The sequence below is a fragment of the Canis lupus genome, chromosome 13 (genome assembly GCF_011100685.1).
Source record: "Canis lupus familiaris isolate Mischka breed German Shepherd chromosome 13, alternate assembly UU_Cfam_GSD_1.0, whole genome shotgun sequence".
NCBI classification, from domain to species: domain Eukaryota; kingdom Metazoa; phylum Chordata; class Mammalia; order Carnivora; family Canidae; genus Canis; species Canis lupus.
In genome coordinates this window covers 29,596,403-29,613,916 of record NC_049234.1, presented here as the reverse complement: position 1 = coordinate 29,613,916, position 17,514 = coordinate 29,596,403, and positions in this window count along the sequence as shown.

Here is a 17,514-nt window from a genome sequence, read left to right as displayed (position 1 = left end):
AATAAAATGATGTCTATGCTTCAAATGCCATTCTTTTCAGGGGTCAGATGTCGTGAGCTAGATGTATGTGCAGAAACATAGATCTTGAAAATTAGGATCAAGTGATAAAAGTAAGAAATAGCCTGAAAGTCAAAGCACATATCATTTTTGTAAATTTTTTAATGACACCCTCAACCAAACACAAATTGTTAAAGGACACACATTTGTCAAAATAAATGCTAGGAAGATAGTTTGAAAGGTATTAACTAAGTAAGCTAGATTGGATTCTGTGGAGAAGTGGAATGGGCTTGGGAATGTGGGATGACAGAGAAAATAATTAAGATCCATCCATCCATCCATCCAACCAACCATATATCCATACATGAAACAAATCATGTAGAGGCTTTGCATGAACATCATGATGTGTAATGAGATGAAGAACATGATTAACTCTCTTCAGAAAGCTTACATCCTAAGTCAGGGAAGAAGGGAAGGTGAATCAATAAATCAATATTAATTTCTCATTTCTCTACTGCTTTTAGGGAATTTGAGAAATAATTCAACCATCTAGAAACAGAAGAGTCTAGATTGGTAGCATCCTTTTCCAGTAAATATGAGGAGTCCTTAGTATGAGCAAGCACTATTCCAAGCCCTTAGGGCCACCAGGGACCAATCCACATTCTTTCCTTGAAGACTTTCCTTTCTAGTGCACAGGAAGTTGTAGAATCTCTAAAATGAACTGCCCTCATTCGGAGCTGCTTTCCAGGCCTGGCCTTATGAAAGAGGGGGGGAGGGCATTAAGAGGCAGGAGCTTTTATGTCCCTCATTAAAGGACAAGCCTGTTGCAATTCATTCAAGCCCTGCTTTTTCATTTACATTCTTCAGTGCCTGATTCATACTATGACCTGGCTGTGGAAGGAAGGAAGCTGAGGGAGAAAAGGAAGACAGAGGCAAGGCGATCTATATTATTTCAGAATGTCGGAGAAGATGCCCAACCAACATCCCAGATAGCATGTGGGATATACAACCTGCCACGATTTTTCCTGCCTCGTGAACTCAGCTAAATAGAAAAGACATATAAAATCCAAATCAAAATTCAAGCTACATCTAAACAAAATCACTACTTTATTTCATTAAATACTTAATAAATTGTGTCTACTACAGAAAAGAATAATAAGAAGGCCACATGGAGCCAAGTAGCAAACATATTCACCAAGAGTGAATGTATATATGTATATACGTACACAGAATGCACGCATATATTTTGTTTTATATATATATTTATATATATAATATATATATATATAGCCTATGTCAAATGTTATGTGCATAAACTTTTTCTCACACTGTTTTTGTTGTTACATTGCCATTTTCTCCCACGGCGCTGATCAGACAGGGACTGTGCCGTACTTGGCCACTTGAGGGCACCACCTTGGTGACCTATTGACTCTCCAGGATGCTGCAGAGGGAGGGCGGATCAGCCAACTGGAACCCAGAGGCCAAATCCGCCCACCACCATTTTTGTACAACTTGTGAACTAAGAATGGGTTTTACATTTTCAAATGATTAAAAGTGATCAAAAAAAATATTTCATAACGTGTGAAAATTATTAAAAAATCCAGATTTCACTGTCCACAAGGCCCATGGCGGTGTTTGTACTGCTATGTGATTTCTTATGGCCTGCAAAGCCTGCCATGTTTACTCTCTGACCCTTTACAGAAAAAAAATGTCTCCACTCTTGGACTGGAGATTCCCACTGAGAAGTAATTGTTCAAGGGAAAGCTTTGTTCATTTTTGCTTCTCTTTCACTGAATCTGAACTGAGGCAGTAAAAAGAGAGGTGCTACCCATTGTAACCCCCACATATTCTAACACCATACATTCTCATAAGATGCTTCATCTCCTTCTTCGTTCAGACTCACTGCTTTAGGTGAGTGGTTCCCAAGAGCCCACACAGAGGTTGGCTCGTACTAGGCAATTTGAAGGACTCCCCCCTCATGTACTGACCTCGAGTTTCTACCTTTCATGTCACTTCTCTACTCAAAAACCTTGAGAGGCTGGATATTGTGGACTTGAAAGCCTGGTTCTCTTATAGACCAGCTGACCCCTGAGCTGGGTCCTGATGCCCAGATGAGCCTGCACTGGAGAGCATCCCTTCATCTAGACCCAGCAGGCTTCTTGACTGCAGTTTCAGTTAATTCATGGTACAGGAAGGTAATAGGAGCGTTTTACGTCTAAAAAACTCTGGATTCATAGAACTCACTTCAAGAATGCTTTTCTACTCTGGAACATTCTCATATTTGACTATCATTTATAAACCATTTATGAAGTACCTCCTATGGGACCAACACAACCCTAAATTCATCATACACAGCAGTCTCCAACCAGAATAATCTTGTCATGTTGGAAGTCCTAGCCCCATTTACAGATGAAGAATGTGGAGTTCACTGAGATTGAATGACGTCATGCTATTTCAGTAAGAATAGAATCTGAATTGAAACTCAGATCTATCTTATCTCAAACCCAAGAACTTCCCATGTACATGATTCTTTTACACTCTACCATGCTGATTTATAAGAAAAATATGCAAAATTCCATATTTGTGTATCAATAAGATCATAACCCATCTCCATTGACATATAAAGAATACCAAACTCTTTGTATCAAAATATTTGCAGTAGAATTTTTAATTTTTCATTGCAATGTCTCTTTAAGTCAACCCCTTATTCTTTTTTTTCCCCTATTAATTAGCCAGGTTGCTAAGCTGGCACAGTGAAGTGGTGTTAAAGTGTCCCCAAATTAATAGTGCCTCATCAGCACTGAGGCAGGGCGTGAAATTACCTTCTGAAGTGTTACCTGAATGCAGTTAGCACCACCTCTGCTGCTGACTTCAGATAAGAATGGGAACTCAGCAGAAATATCAGCAGGTCTGCATTAGCCATCAGCAGAATCCTAGGGTCAGAGAAGTGAACTCCTCCTTGCCCACCAGTGTCCTTCTAAGCACTCTGCTCCTGCGGCTTGTGCTATCTTCAAATACAGGGTGCAAGGCTTCCAGAGCTACTTGTTTCCAATTGGAATCATTCTGTCCCTGGCTCACCCCTTAAACAGAGCACATTGCGTCTCCAAGCAACTATATCAAATGTGAGTTGTGCTAATGGATAGACAGGTCAGGGCAACTCCCTGGCACCATGGAAACACTGCCCCTTCTTTCAGTGCTGGGTCTAATCTTCCAGGAACCCCATGCTGGATGGGAGAGATGCTGGGGGTGTTAGTAGAACAAAGGGGAGCTCAATGAGGCCTCCAAGTAGAGCTCTCTCCAAGTATGTCTTCAGGCAGCCCAGCCTAGATTGTGAGAGTCCTCCCTGGTGTAAACTTCAATAAGTCCCAAAGTGCCCAATATCAATCTTTAAAAGTTTTACAAGGCTTAAAAATTTTATTTGAGATAAAATCTTACTCATTCAGGTGTTTATAGAATAAAGCAAACTCGGGTCAGGCCTATCTGTTCAATGACCTGAAACCCCTAGGCTAGAGAAGGGCCACATAATTGACAGGAAGGTTGCAGCTGTGGGAAGTGCTATGGTACAGTAGAAACCCCTGGCAGACAGGGGGTGCCACGAAGATGAAGCAGATCCTTCCTGAGCCATTTACTAGCTGTATGATCTTAGAAATACTACCCATCCATTTTGAGTTTCTGTTTCCTCATCTGTAATGTACAGTTTACAATAATGCTGATCAAATAGAGTTAGTGTGAGGATTAAATGCACATAAAGCTGCTGGCACATAGTAAGCACCTTAATAAGTGTTATCAAAATAATGATGGTAATGATGGTAGTGGTGATGATGGTGGAGTGGTGATGATGATGATGGTCATAGTGGTGATGGCGATGATGGTGGTGATGGTGACAATGGTGATGATGATGGTGATGATGGCAATGGTGGTGATGGTGATTGTGATGATGGTGATGATGATGGTGATGATAATGGTGATGGTGATAGTGATGATGGTGGTGGTGATGATGGTGGCGATGGTGATAATTGTGATGGTGATGATGATGATGATGATGATGGTGATGATGATCATGATGATGCACCAAGAGTTCAGCCATCACAGTACAAATATGAATGCTTCTAGCATCTGCCTATATCTACTCCTTCGTGTATATTCCCCACTATTCTGTCCCTGTGTAATATTTTGCTAGGTGCTCCAGAGAGGAGAGAGGCTTGCTGGTAAGGGGCTGAAGAGCTGCCATTTTTTTTATTAGACCTGATGAAGGCCATTTCATGAGACTTGGGTGTTAAGTTAGCAAGTGAGAATCATTTTAGTCAGTCTTTCTTTAAAAAAAGATTTATTTTGTAAAATATAATTTTAAATGTGTATTTTCATCAATAATGACTTACCTCGCAATAAATCAGAAAATTGAGCTCACCTGCACGTCCTCACGACATATTTGGTTAAGTGAGGCTAATCTAATATTGTAAGAATGAAAATAATAACAACTAATATTTATTAAGTATCTACTGCAAGCCCTATGCTTTATTCTAGCAAATATTGATTGAACACTTGCTGTGTTCTAGCCTGAGGACATAACAATAAACAAAATGGGAAAAAATCTCCATCCTTTATTTTTAAAAATTTATTTATTCATGAGAGACACAGAGAGAGAGGCAGACATAGGCAGAGGGAGAAGCAGGCTCCATGCAGGGAGCCTGATGTGAGACTTGATCTCAGGACCCCGGGATAACAACCTGAGCCAAAGGCAGATGCTCAACCACTGAGCCACCCAGGCGCCCCCGAAATCTCCATCCTTATGGAGTTTATATTCTACTGAAGGGAGAGAGAAAATAAATAAACAAACAAATAGGTTAACTGTATGGTATAGGAGATATGGAGCAAAATAAATGAGAGAGATGCCTAGAGGGTGCCACGGGGGTTGTCATTTTAAATGATGTTACTATGAAGATGGCATTTGGGCAAAGAATAAACTGACTTGTCAGGCTCAGAATGGACTTCTTGGGGAAGAGGGTTTCAAATAGATTTAGCAGTAACTGCAAAGGCCCTGTGGTAGGAATGACCTTGGAGGAGTGATGAAGGGGGTTCCTTGGCTGGAGCCCTCCACAGGACATATAGTCAAGAAGTTAATGGGTCAGATTATATGGCACATCACAGTGCCCTGCTAGCTCCTCACTTTCATTCTGAGTGAGACAGGAACAGACAGGGAGGATGCTGAAGAGTGGGGGCAATGTGTAAAACTTTTCCAAAGGCCCACCCTGGCTGTTCCATAGGGGCAATGGGAAAATCCAGTGACCTGTTAGAAGTGGTAGTGACAATCCAGAGAGAGACAATGCTGGCTTGGATTAGGGTGTGGTGGGTAAGGCTGAGAGAAGTAACTGCATTTTGTGTATATTTTTAGGAAAGACACATCAGGATTGCAGACGAAGTGTGTAGGTTTCTGAGAGAGGGGGAGAGTCTAGGGTGGCTTCGAAGTATTTGTTTGAGAAATCGAAAGGATGAGTCCACTTGAACAGAGGCCTGGAAGAGCAGGAGAGGATCACTCAGGCAGGGGTGAGTGGGCCTGGGCCTTGGGTGTGCCAAGGTGTGAACACCTACTGGATACTCAAGGAAGGTTGTGTAGGCAGGTGGTGTCTGGAATTCAGGGGAGAGGACTGGGTGGGAGATATTATTTCTTACGCTTCGGCAACACTTAGAGGTGTTATTCACCCCATTGTACAATGAAGGAAGCACAATTACAGAGGTAAATGATGGCACTCATCTGGCTAATGAGTCAGAATTTGAACCCAGTTCGGAAACCACTGTTTAGTGGTAAGTACCGCCCTGTTCTGTTGGAGGTTTTAGATGTAAAGAGAAAATCCTCATGTGTGTCTCTCATTTTTAAAAAAATCTTTGTAGCTCAGATCCAGAGCCAACTGGCCTCCCACTCACTTGAAAAAACTGCAAAATCCCATTTTCAGAGAGCCTTTCGTTGGCTTTAAACACAGTCATGCTTCACAGTCCACCCAACAGAGAATTGTTTTTGGCAGAGACACCAAGAGATGATGTCATTCTCTGAGGACCGGGAAAACCCGTATGCCTTTGATTCCTCTTCAAAACTGTCACAGGGGCTTCTCCTGCCTGGTGCTAGAGTGGTGTCAGCTGATGCAACCTTTTTGCCAAGGACATTTTCAAGAGGTAGCAAGAATATTAAATATGTTTATGCCCTGTGACCTCAAAGTTCCAATTCTAATCATCTAATCTTAGGAAATAATCAGAATCACATAAAAATGTCTTATGCTTGAATGTCCATCACAGCCCTACTTATCATGCTAGAATTTTTTTAAGGCATCTAATACCTAATGGAGAAATGGTTAAGTAAATTACAGATGTCAAAAACTATTTTTAGAGAGAATTTGAAAAGTCATGGAAAGTGGTTCTATTAAAATGTTAGTCTTAAGAGGCAGGATGCAACCTTGTATTTCAGTACGGTCTTAATCTATATCGCAGTGATTTTTAAAATCAATAACTAATGGAATACGGAGAAAATGATATATATGTAAAAGGGTGCTGTTAGGGCTTGGATGGGACCTCTATTTCTTTTCTAGTATGAAAACTAAGGGCACCAGTGAAAAACAGAAGACCTTCCATTCTGAGCGGACACTTCCCTGTGGCTTATAGAGATGTATCACTTCAGCAGGACAGCTCTTACTGTGACCACCTCTGAGCCCCATCTCCACCTATCAACATAAATGTAATCTTGAGGAGACAAGACAAGATACAGGGATAGTATGGAGAAGTTACATTCCTCCCATTGTGATCCATCCCTACCCATCGGCTAGAGAAATGGAAGATGTGTAGAAAGTTCCCATTCTCCAAGCCAAGGGAAAGAGGGGCCAAGAGGATCACTCACAAAAGCCAGTACAAGCTTGCAAGAAGGAGATTCCAACTCCTCAGTTAACTGTTTGCTTGACCAGCACACTGGGGCCTATCCCTAGATCAGTGATGAAAGGAACAAGAGCACTTATTGGGGACATGTCAAGCAGAGGAGAGCCCCACTTGAATCCAAGTTTCCCAAGACAGACATAACAGGTCCAGAAGGGTATACTGGCCTAGGAGCTGATGTCAGTGGTCAAGGGAAGTGGATGTGAGAATGGGCAGAGTGTGAGAATCTGGGGCCATTTGTACTTACGTCCCTCTTGTGGTCATAAATTATTTCTCCACATGCAAAAATGCACTTATTCCCTCTCAAGACGCCCCACCCTCACCCCAAATCCTGCACCATTACAGTTTCAGCTTTAAGTTCAGAATCTCATCAACTAAAATGGGTCTGGGTATCAATGAGGCTCGCTAGGTGTGCTTCCTTGAATATGGCTCTTCTCAAATGGAAGACTCATTAAGGGAAGGGGCAAGTTCAATTCTCTGCACCCCTAGCATGCAATCCGTGATCAACACCGCATAACTGCAAGGGACACTTCAATTTAAAAAGAGCTTTGGGGGGGAGGGATGCCAACTGAGCAGTCTGGTGGATTCTGAAGGTCTGCCTGGCTGGCCAGAATGCCTATGTCCTCACTACTAGGAGGCCTCCAGAATCTCCATTTAGTTCTTCGCTTCTCTGCTGAGCTGTATAGAGTCTTGCTGTGCATCCATAGGTTAGACATAAGTGAACCCAATGCGTATTTCTGGAGCTCCTTATCTTTGTAGCACCATTCTGTGGTATTTCATTCCACAAAATCTATCCACAGTAGCAGCTTCAGATCAACAAAATCTCTGTGTTCTTTTTGTTTTCATCTCCCTCTGCAATGTTCTAGGTAGTTACCCAAGCCAGAAAACTGGAACAATCATGGGATCATTTCATATGTTTTCTGTCTTTCAGGGATCATAATCATGCAATGTCTATTATCTTTTTTGCCCAGTTCTTCATGTACAATGTACGGTGCTCAATAAAAAAAAAGCCAGACATACCAGGAGACAAGTTGATATGAATGAAAAACAAAATAGGCAACTGAAACAGACCACGGGTGATATAAATAATGGAGTTATAAAATAAAGATACATAATCTAGAAGATAAAAAAAGGATTGAGAATTTTGGCAGTGAATCAGAAACTATCAAATAATTAAAATTTTAGAAGTGAAAAAATATAGTAACTAAAATTAAACACTGTGGACTTCTTTAACGGAAGATTGAACCGAGCCGAGAGGAGAAACTTGTAAATGGAAAGACATCGAGAATCAAATGAGAAGCAAGAAAAGATGGGTAAGTACAGAAGAGAGAGTAATGGAGCCCCATAAGGATGGAATGTCCAGAATGGGGCAGCAGCAATACTTAAAGAGATAATGGTTGGGAAGTTTACAAATCCGACCAAAGACATCAAGCTAGAGATCTCTGAATCTCTACAAATCCCAAGCATGATAAATAAAAGGAAAAATTATACCTAAGTACATCATAGGAAAACTGCCAAAAACCAAAGGGGGAAAATACCCAGTTAGAAACAACCAGAGAAAAGAACGCTGGTGAGTAGGTTGGGGGGAGGGAGTGCAGGTGGAATGGGCCGGGAGTCAGAGAAGAGGCTGGCTCCATGTAGGAGGTGAGATTTAAGCTGGCTCTGGGTCCTGAAAAGGTAGCTCGGGACAGAATGGGAATGACCTGGAATGCCTCCTCAGAGGTGTGAACTTCCTCCTGAAGGTAGTGGGGCACCATTGACAGTTTCAAACCAGGGCATTGATTAAAGAAGCAAGAGGCAGATGTTGGGGAGAAAAGATGCAGGTCTCTTTATACAACATTTATAGAGACGATATGAAAATAGCCCTCATCCCTGACCTCAAATACAATACAGAGTTTGACAGGGGAAGGGAGGCATGGGGATGATCATTTACTCAGTACTTCCTTTGTGCCATCAATAATAGGGACACCATAATAAAGATACACGTCCACAAAGGCACCAGAGTGTTGGCTTTCATTATGATCTCCTTGGGAGGCCATTCGTTTATTTTATCTTGTCTGTCATCTCAAGTTCTTTTCCTGCCTCTGTACCTTTTGCATGCTTCTCAAAACATCCCACTCCTACTTTGAGGCCTAGCTAACATTTATTCAACATTTAGGGTCTTCATCCCACCTACCTACATCATTCTGAAAATATTTCCATTACAACAGTTACTTCATTTTAACATAGTAACATAGTAATTGGTGTGCTAGCACTGGTCATATACTAGCCTTAGCACTAGTGACTCCACACCAGCCCACGAGCATCTCCAGGGCTGCACCTACTTTATCCATTTGTGTTCTTCGCACCCAGCAAAGAATCCAGGCTGTCAGAGTAGCCATGACCCCCAATATTGCTGGTCATTATGATATGGAGAAAAAGAGAGCATGGCTGGTAGCACCCTGGCTCTTAAAGCTTTAACCCAGTAATGACCTATTGGTTTTGTTTTCTTGGCTGAAGCAAGCCATATGGCATCACTTAACTTCACAGGGACAGGGAAGAGCAACGGTATTATGTGCCAAGAGGAGAACTGAGAATTTCGGTGGACCAATGACCCCCCCCCCCCGACACACATACACACAGTCGACAAGCCTTCAACAACTAGTGGGATAACGTAATAAGCTTTAAGGATTAACACTGTGTGTGGGAAGTGCCTAGAAAGTGGAAATGCCACTCAGATATCATTTCTAAGTTATCACAGAAGTATAATGTTTGGATGTTAGCATAAGGGGAATATTAAATCCAACACTATGGGAAGACTTCATGACAACAACAGCGATGGAAAGATAATTAGAATTTGGACACGTGGAGATAGTAGAGCGGGCACGCCAGGTGGAGGGGACAGCATAGGTCTGGAGACAGGACAGTAAAGGGCACATTGGACGAATGGCATTCTCTAGTGTCGCTTGAGAAGGCATCAGCGGCAAGTATCATTTCTACAGGGAAGAGCTGCCAATGACCAGCTGGAAAATAAAATGCCAGCTGTGCAGTCTTCAGAAGCAAAGGTGCTCACATGCAAGAACCCAGATGCCATGGATACACAGAAGGCAGCCCGACCCCAAGACCACAGTCATGCTAGCAATCAGATGAGCTCATCATCCTCCCGGAGCTCATTACACAGCCTGGCGTCTGAGATGTCTCTGCCACTCATACCCACCCAGACAGAGCAACAGAGATGAGATCATCATCATCTTTAAAAAAAAAAAAAATCACCATTTAAACAGCCGAAATGCTTGGCCTCATGCTGTCAGGAAAGCTGTCACCATGGAAAAGGAAAAGAGAAAGTCCCCAAAATTAGTATTGAATCTCTTCCAAGAACTGTCAATATTTTTGGAAGCCCCCAGAGAACAAATGCTTTCCCGAGCCTGGCAGGATCTGTGGTGTTGAAAAGACATCGACTCCAGGCTGATTGATGGTGGCCAGTCAGTGCCATGTTCAGTGGGTGACATCTAAGACAGGCAGCCAGCAGCCTGGAATGAGAATACAACGCCCCATCTATAGGCTGATGAGAACACATGCAAAAATCTTTCAGAAACCTCGGAGCAGGATACATAATACAAGCCCGTGTTTATATTTGTCATCTGAGCTTTACTGGTTTTCCACTGACCTGCTAAATAAAACAGGACTTCAAAATGGACTGCCCCCAAATCATTTCTTTGGGTGTCTCCATGGATGTGCCAGTCTTACCTGTCACTGTGTCAATCAGAGTCAGGGTGCTCTTAAATTAGGATAACTCAAGGAGGGCTTCTTCTGAGGACTATTTACTTATAAAGGAAAATGATGAAGGGACCACAAGGACTAGTTAACTGTGGGGTTGTTACCATTATACCTGGTCACTCACTGCTCTACGAGAGGCCTGATCTTGGGGAGGCAGTTCAGTCAAATGCTGAGGGAGCAAACTATGGGAGGGTTTATGCCAACCACACCCCTGTAATGGGCTGCAAGCTCTTCCCGGGAAAAGCACCTGCAGCAGTGCATCTACATGTGGTCCTCCTGACACCCTGACCGAATCCACTTCTCTGTATACGTTTGGGAATTTGGTCCTCCGGGATCTCAGTGGGCTTCTCTTTCCAAAGAGAAACTTTGAAAGAGGCAAGTTAGTAGGAAAAACAACCCGCCTTCAGCTTCCAGATCATGGTCATTCATCCTTGATCTCTTCTGCTGGAGCCAGCTGAGTGTTACCCTTATCCTCTGCCCACCTGTTTTGACCCTAATGATGCCCCATTGTATAAACCATCTCCATAGTCCTCTCTGTGTCAGGCCCACCTGCTTGACGCTTGTAGTAGTTGCAAACCCCTGGTTTCTGATGGTTAAGTGCTGCCAGCTGGCCTCTACTGTTTTAGGATCCCATCATCCCCATTGCTATTTGCGAGCCAATCTCTTTCACAGCCTCTCCTGTGCTGGTCCTGGCCCACAGAGGAGAGTCTCCATTTTTTTTTTTTTGTGATGCTGGTGCGCTCTCAACAGAGCCTTCTTTATGTCTGTGGTAAGCGATTTGTCCTCTGAGTGGGTCTTCCGCAGAGTAGAAGGGGCAACTCTGTCTCAGATGGCCCCTTACCCAAGCCTTCCCCACCGGCCATGGCAATTCTAGCATTTCAACTTTGTTCAACTTAAGGCGTTGCTTTTTCCATGCTTCCAGGATCACCCTGGGTCTTTGGCAGGATGTTAAATTTCATTAGAAGAGTTGCACCTGAGTGAATAAACTCTAAAAACTTGGTAAACTCCAAACATCCTACCCCCTTCCATCAAGTACCCTTTAAAACTCACTGCACGCACACTCCCTGGCTTCGAACGGGAAGTGATGGCTAGGTCAACATCATGTCTTCTCATCATGAGGGAGCCATTTGCACCTCATTACACCCCCTAGTCTAGTCTTATTTTATTGCACTTCTTGTATTACAAATACTGTGGTTATTATTGCTGCTAATGAGATAAATGGTCCCGTGGAAGAGGCAGTATTACCTATCATCTTGGGGATTTCTTTCTTGAGAGGCAAAGAAGGTCCAGGGGACCTGGTCTTCAAACCCTTGCAGACTCTCCTGGTCTGCAGCCATGATCACAGGAAGGTGATTCAGTGAAGACCCCAGAGGACAGACAAAGGGACAGGGATCGAACCAGGAAGAGCTGAGGCAAGACCAGCTTTACGGAGAAGCCAGACAGCTGTGTCACAGGACCATGTAGATGAGAACTGTGGGGTAGCAAGCAGGAGGATGGCAGTGACCTGCACAAGAGTGGCAGGAGAGCCAGGACGGTGGGGGCAGCTTGAGGCCTTCCTGTTTGCTAACCACTCTCTGCTTCTCTCCTTTCTCATTCTGTTGGAACCCAACATGATTATTTCTGTCAAAGAAGATCACGTGTAATTGGATGATTCAACTTGGAAGCAATTTCTCCCCCTTTCTGAATTACCATATTCCTTTTCTATATCTCTCTGGATCACTTTCAATATTAGATTGTTGATATTTGCATGCATGTTTTAATATCTCTCTTTCCCTAAATTGTGAGCCTTATGAAAGCAGAATCTATTATTTATTTCTGCAACACCCCAGGGCCCAGCGCAGGGCCTGGCATGTATGAAATGTCTGATAAGCATTTGTTCAGTGAATGAATGAAGTAGAGTAAATGAATGCATGAGAGGTCAGTGATGCTTCCTTATATGATATAATTTATTGAACATGCATATTGAATCAACATAAATGGGGGCACCTGGGCGGCTCCGTGGTTGAGCATCTACCTTTGGCTCAGGGTGTGATCCTGGGGTCCTGGGATCGAGTCCCACATCGGGTTCCCCACAGGGAGCCTGCTCCTCCCTCTGCCTGTGTCTCTGCCTCTCTCTCTGTGTCTTCCATGAATACATAAATAAAATCTTTTTAAAAAATTAATAAACATATATGTACAGAGAGGGTCAGAAGGAAACCAAATATCAGATCTTAAGGAGAACTATCTATGCAAAGGATTTCTTAAGGTGCTTTGGAAAGAAAGCCTAGAAAAGGATAAGTTTTTCCACCTATTATTTCTCATTTATTTATTAATTATCCCAAATTTCTATTTAAATGTTGTTAATGTGTCTACTAAAATTATCTGTTAAGGCAACATCTCAGACCTCATGCTGCAAAACCAGCCAGCTAGCTCCTTTTCACACTTAACAGCTAATTTCAGAGGTGAGACAAAGTACCCAGGTCTGTGAATGTTTGAGATTTTAAAATTATCCTGGTTTTAAAATGATCCTGCATCCTCAGGTAGCACCCACCACATAGTTCACAGAGGATATACAGAGATATGGACTCAGGTGTATACCCTGTATCAATGTTTTGTGTCTTAGTCTCCCCATGAACTCATGAAATGTGAATAATAATCCCTACTTTAAAAATGAGACTTTCAATGGCAGAGATGCAATTCTTGGCTCAAGGCCACATGGTCATTAACTCTGAGCCTAGTCCATGTGATTCAGAGCACGTGCTCTTTATCCTGCGGTAGGGTAAGAGGGTAGGAAACTCCACAGATACGACCCCTGAGAGCAGTTCATTCATTGTAACAACAAATCTTAGAGTCGTGTGTGCCAGGCCCTGTTCTAGGCACTAGGATACACCAATGAGTGAAGGAGAGAGAACTATTATCTGTCCTCCTTGAGCTTCATGTGTGGCAGGGCAGAGGGTGGGAGGGGGAGACATCATAAAGATATGTAAGTAAAATTATGATAGAAATGGGAAATTAGGAACACCTGGGTGGCTCAGTGGTTGAGCATCTGCCTTCGGCCCAGGGTATGATCCTGGGGTCCTGGGATCGAGTCCCGCATCAGGCTCCCCAAATGGAACCTGCTTCTCCCTCTGCCTGTGTCTCTGCATCTCTCTCTGTGTCTCTCATGAATAAATAAAATCTTTTTTAAAAAAAGAGAAAAGAAATGGGAAGTTAAAGCAGAAAAGAGTAATGGGAAGGGACTGGGGAGACTGCATTGAGATGGGGTGCCCAGGGACAATGATTGGAAAGAAGCGGTGATGTGACCAAAGAGCATCCCAGGTAGAGAGAGCCACCAGCAAGGGTGAGGAGCCTGAGGCAGGATTGGGCGGAGTCTGTGTGAAGCCCAGCAGGAAGGCAGGTGTGGCTGGAGCCAGGTCGGCATGGGGGGGTGGGGAAGGAAGCAAGATGGGAAAGGCAGTGGGGAGTGGGGGTGGGAGGGCAGGCCATGGAGGTCCTCATAAAGAAGTGGCTTCTCCCCGGGGTAAAACAGACCAATGGAGACTTAGTGCAAAGAAGAGACCTGTTCTGACTTTCACTTTGGCCACATAATGGGGGGACGTGAGCTGACTCATTTGGTCTCCCTCCTCACTGGGACTTTTGCTCCCAGATCCCAGGATCTCCCCATTCCCATCCCTAGAACTCAGACCTTATATTCTTCCTGTATAAGGAAGGAGAGAGGAGGGGGTGCTTTGGGCGACATGGCTTCCCAGGCTCCATCAGCATGCGGCCTCCTGGGCCACAGCCTCATTCTCTGCGATGCGCCCTGTAATGTCTGCCCTGTCCTGGAACAGGGTCAGGAGACCTGGGGGTTGAATTGTGGCCTTGCCACTACCTGGCTGTGAGACCTCAGGCCAGTCGCTTGGCCTCCCGGTACCCCGAGTTCCTCATGTCCAGCAGGGGATAGCAGTAGCTGCCTGGTGGGGCTTTGGCAGATGGAATCATAGACGAGAAAGCACTTTGGAGAGAACTATTGTCCAATTCTTACCTGCCAGCTCTTCCTGGGTGAGCTCTGCAGGCTGTACTGGGTGTCAGAGCCCTCGTGTTATTGAGGCAGGTGGCTAGAGGGGTGGGGGGCAAAGCCGTGAGCCCCAAGTCAGATTGCCTGGGCTCCACGTCTGCACCCACCTACCCAGTGGGGCCACTAGGGAATTAGCTGGTCTCCCTGTGTCTTCACCTCTGCTTCTGCGTCTGTCCCACACAGACAAGCCAAGGACTGACGGATGCAGGCTAGGGAAGGCCAGCCCCTCAAGTTGGGTCAGACTCTCTGAGGCACCCCAAAGTTTCCAGCAGGATCTGGCCGGAGACTTGGCCTGAAGTGGCACCCCCTCCCTGCTGCCCAGGGCTTCTTTCCCACTTCCTGTTCTGCTTCCTCTTCAGCAGGTTCTCCTGAGAACACATCCTCGTCCCAGTGTCTGCTTCTGGGGCTGCTAGTGGAAGTTGCTTTGGTTAGGAGGAAAATGCATTTATCAAAACCAAAGCACTGGTCATTAAGTTGCCTCTCCATGGACCCTAGGAGGCCAGGGGAACATGGTTGCAGGGGGCCTGATGGTAGGGCATGTGGACCGGAGCTAGAATGGTGCCGGAGGGATGGAGAGGGCATGGGGGCACAGAAAGGGGGTGAGTGGGTATGGAAGCAGAGGGGAGGAGGGTGGGTGGGAGCCCAGGACACCTTCACATTTGTGAAATGAGGTGGATAGCGAGCAAGAGAGGGGGTGGTAGGTGAGCTCAGGCGTGAGTATGTTAGGCCTGCAGGGCACCCAGGTGGAAATCCTTGCCACAGTGACACGGGGCAGGGAGGCTCCAGGCACGGAGGCAGGTATGAAGCTTGGGGTGCTAAATCTATGTATCTGGGCTACAAACCCAAGGGAAAGGAAGTACATGGGAGCAGGTGGCAAGCAAAACCAAACTCTGAGTCCCACAGAATAAAGTCCTTCCCAGAAATTGGTGATTCCCTTCATCTCACCCACTAATCCAACCTCTCTTTCCCTCATTGCACGGATATTCTCCTTAAAGTTAACATAGTTTGAAATGGTTGCCTCTGCCCATTCACAAGTATTCCCCTCTCCAAGCCCCATCTTCCACTCTGTCATTCTCTGAGATTGCTCACCTGATGGGTCCCTGGAGGATCAGGGAACTCGCAGGGTGCCCAGTGAATGGCACTGGCTCGCCTCCTGTCACACGCAGATATACAGGTTCTCTTTGGCAAGGAAGGAAGGACAGAAGGAAGGAAGGAAGGAAGGAAGGAAGGAAGGAAGGAAGGGAGGAAGGAAGAGAGGGAGGGAGGGAGGAAGGAAGGAAGGAGAAGGAAGGAAAAAGAAAGAGAAAGAAAGAAAGAAAGAGAGAGAGAGAGAGAAAGAAAGAAAGAGAGAAAGAAAGAAAGAAAGAAAGAAAGAAAGAAAGAAAGAAAGGAAGGAAGGAAGAAGAAAAGAAAGGAAGAAGGGAGGAAGGAGAAGGAAGGAAGGAAGAAAGAAGGAAGGAAGAAGGAAGGAAGGAGAAAGAAAAAGAAGAAAAAAATAACAAACTTTTAGAAGAAAAGACCGAGTTTCTGAAGACCATAATGATGACTCAAATCTGATTTTTAAATTTAATTAAGTTGTCCACCCAACATGACTTTAATGACAAACTATGGGCCTGGTCAAGTTTTAGGGTGGCTGGAGGAAGAGGGGGAGCTCAGGAGATAGCTCCCCCATGGAAAAGGCGGGAGATTGAAGTAAAGTGGCAGCAGGGGTCAGAGGTGTGAAGAGGAGGAGGCCAGGAAGGAGAAAGCCACACATCATTTCCTTCACATTTTTTTTACTCCTACAAGGTCAGAAGGTTTTCCTTCTTTCTTTTTTTTTTTTTAAACTTTTATTTATTTATGATAGGCACACAGTGAGAGAGAGAGAGAGGCAGAGACACGGGCAGAGGGAGAAGCAGGCTCCATGCACCGGGAGCCCGACATGGGATTCGATCCCAGGTCTCCAGGACCGCGCCCTGGGTCAAAGGCAGGCGCCAAACCGCTGTGCCACCCAGGGATCCCTCCTTCTTTCTATATACACAGAAATTTGGGTGGCCATTCTCTTGGGACACACTGACAATTGTGAGAATGTTTTCCGCTTTTTCCTCTCTCACTGTCCCTACTATGTTTTTTTAAATGAATAGCTGCCTGACCTAGATGTTGAAAACATTGAGAGCATGTGCAATGTCTTCGTATTTTTTTTTCCTGTATGTTCAGTGCTTATACAGTGCCTGGTAAATAGAATTTTTGAGTCCATAAATGTGTGTTGAGGTGGCTGAATGAATGAACGAATGGATGGATAATGACATTCATCATCCCCGAGAAGGTGACATTCCACTGAACCGGGAAGAGCACATCCTTGAGGAGGAGGATGATAAAGGAAAGCCCAGGACACAGCTTTTGCAGCTGCCATCTGTACTTTCAGTGGGAACAATGCTGAGGTGGACGATCTGTGGGCCAGGGATTCACATATTATATTAGAAATTAAATCTGCATTTTTATGTCTTCTATGGTATGTTTTGCACTCCAGACAATACTGGAAATATTTTGAAAATTATTGTTAATATTAAATTAGAATTTCAACATATCTGAGCTGGAGAGCACTGGATTTCTCTCAAACGTAGCAAATGACTTCAGAAAGACTTCCATCAAAGTGAATCACTTCAAAATTCAAGGATATTTGAAGACCTTTTAGTTCATTCTCCATTTTAAAGATCAGGAAGGTGTGGCCCCAGAAAGGGAGGTGGTTTGGTCAAGGCCTTCATAATGCAGTGGTTTGTCAAGGCCAAGTCAACCTAGCTTTAGCACCCTGGCCAGAGGCTAGTTAGCTT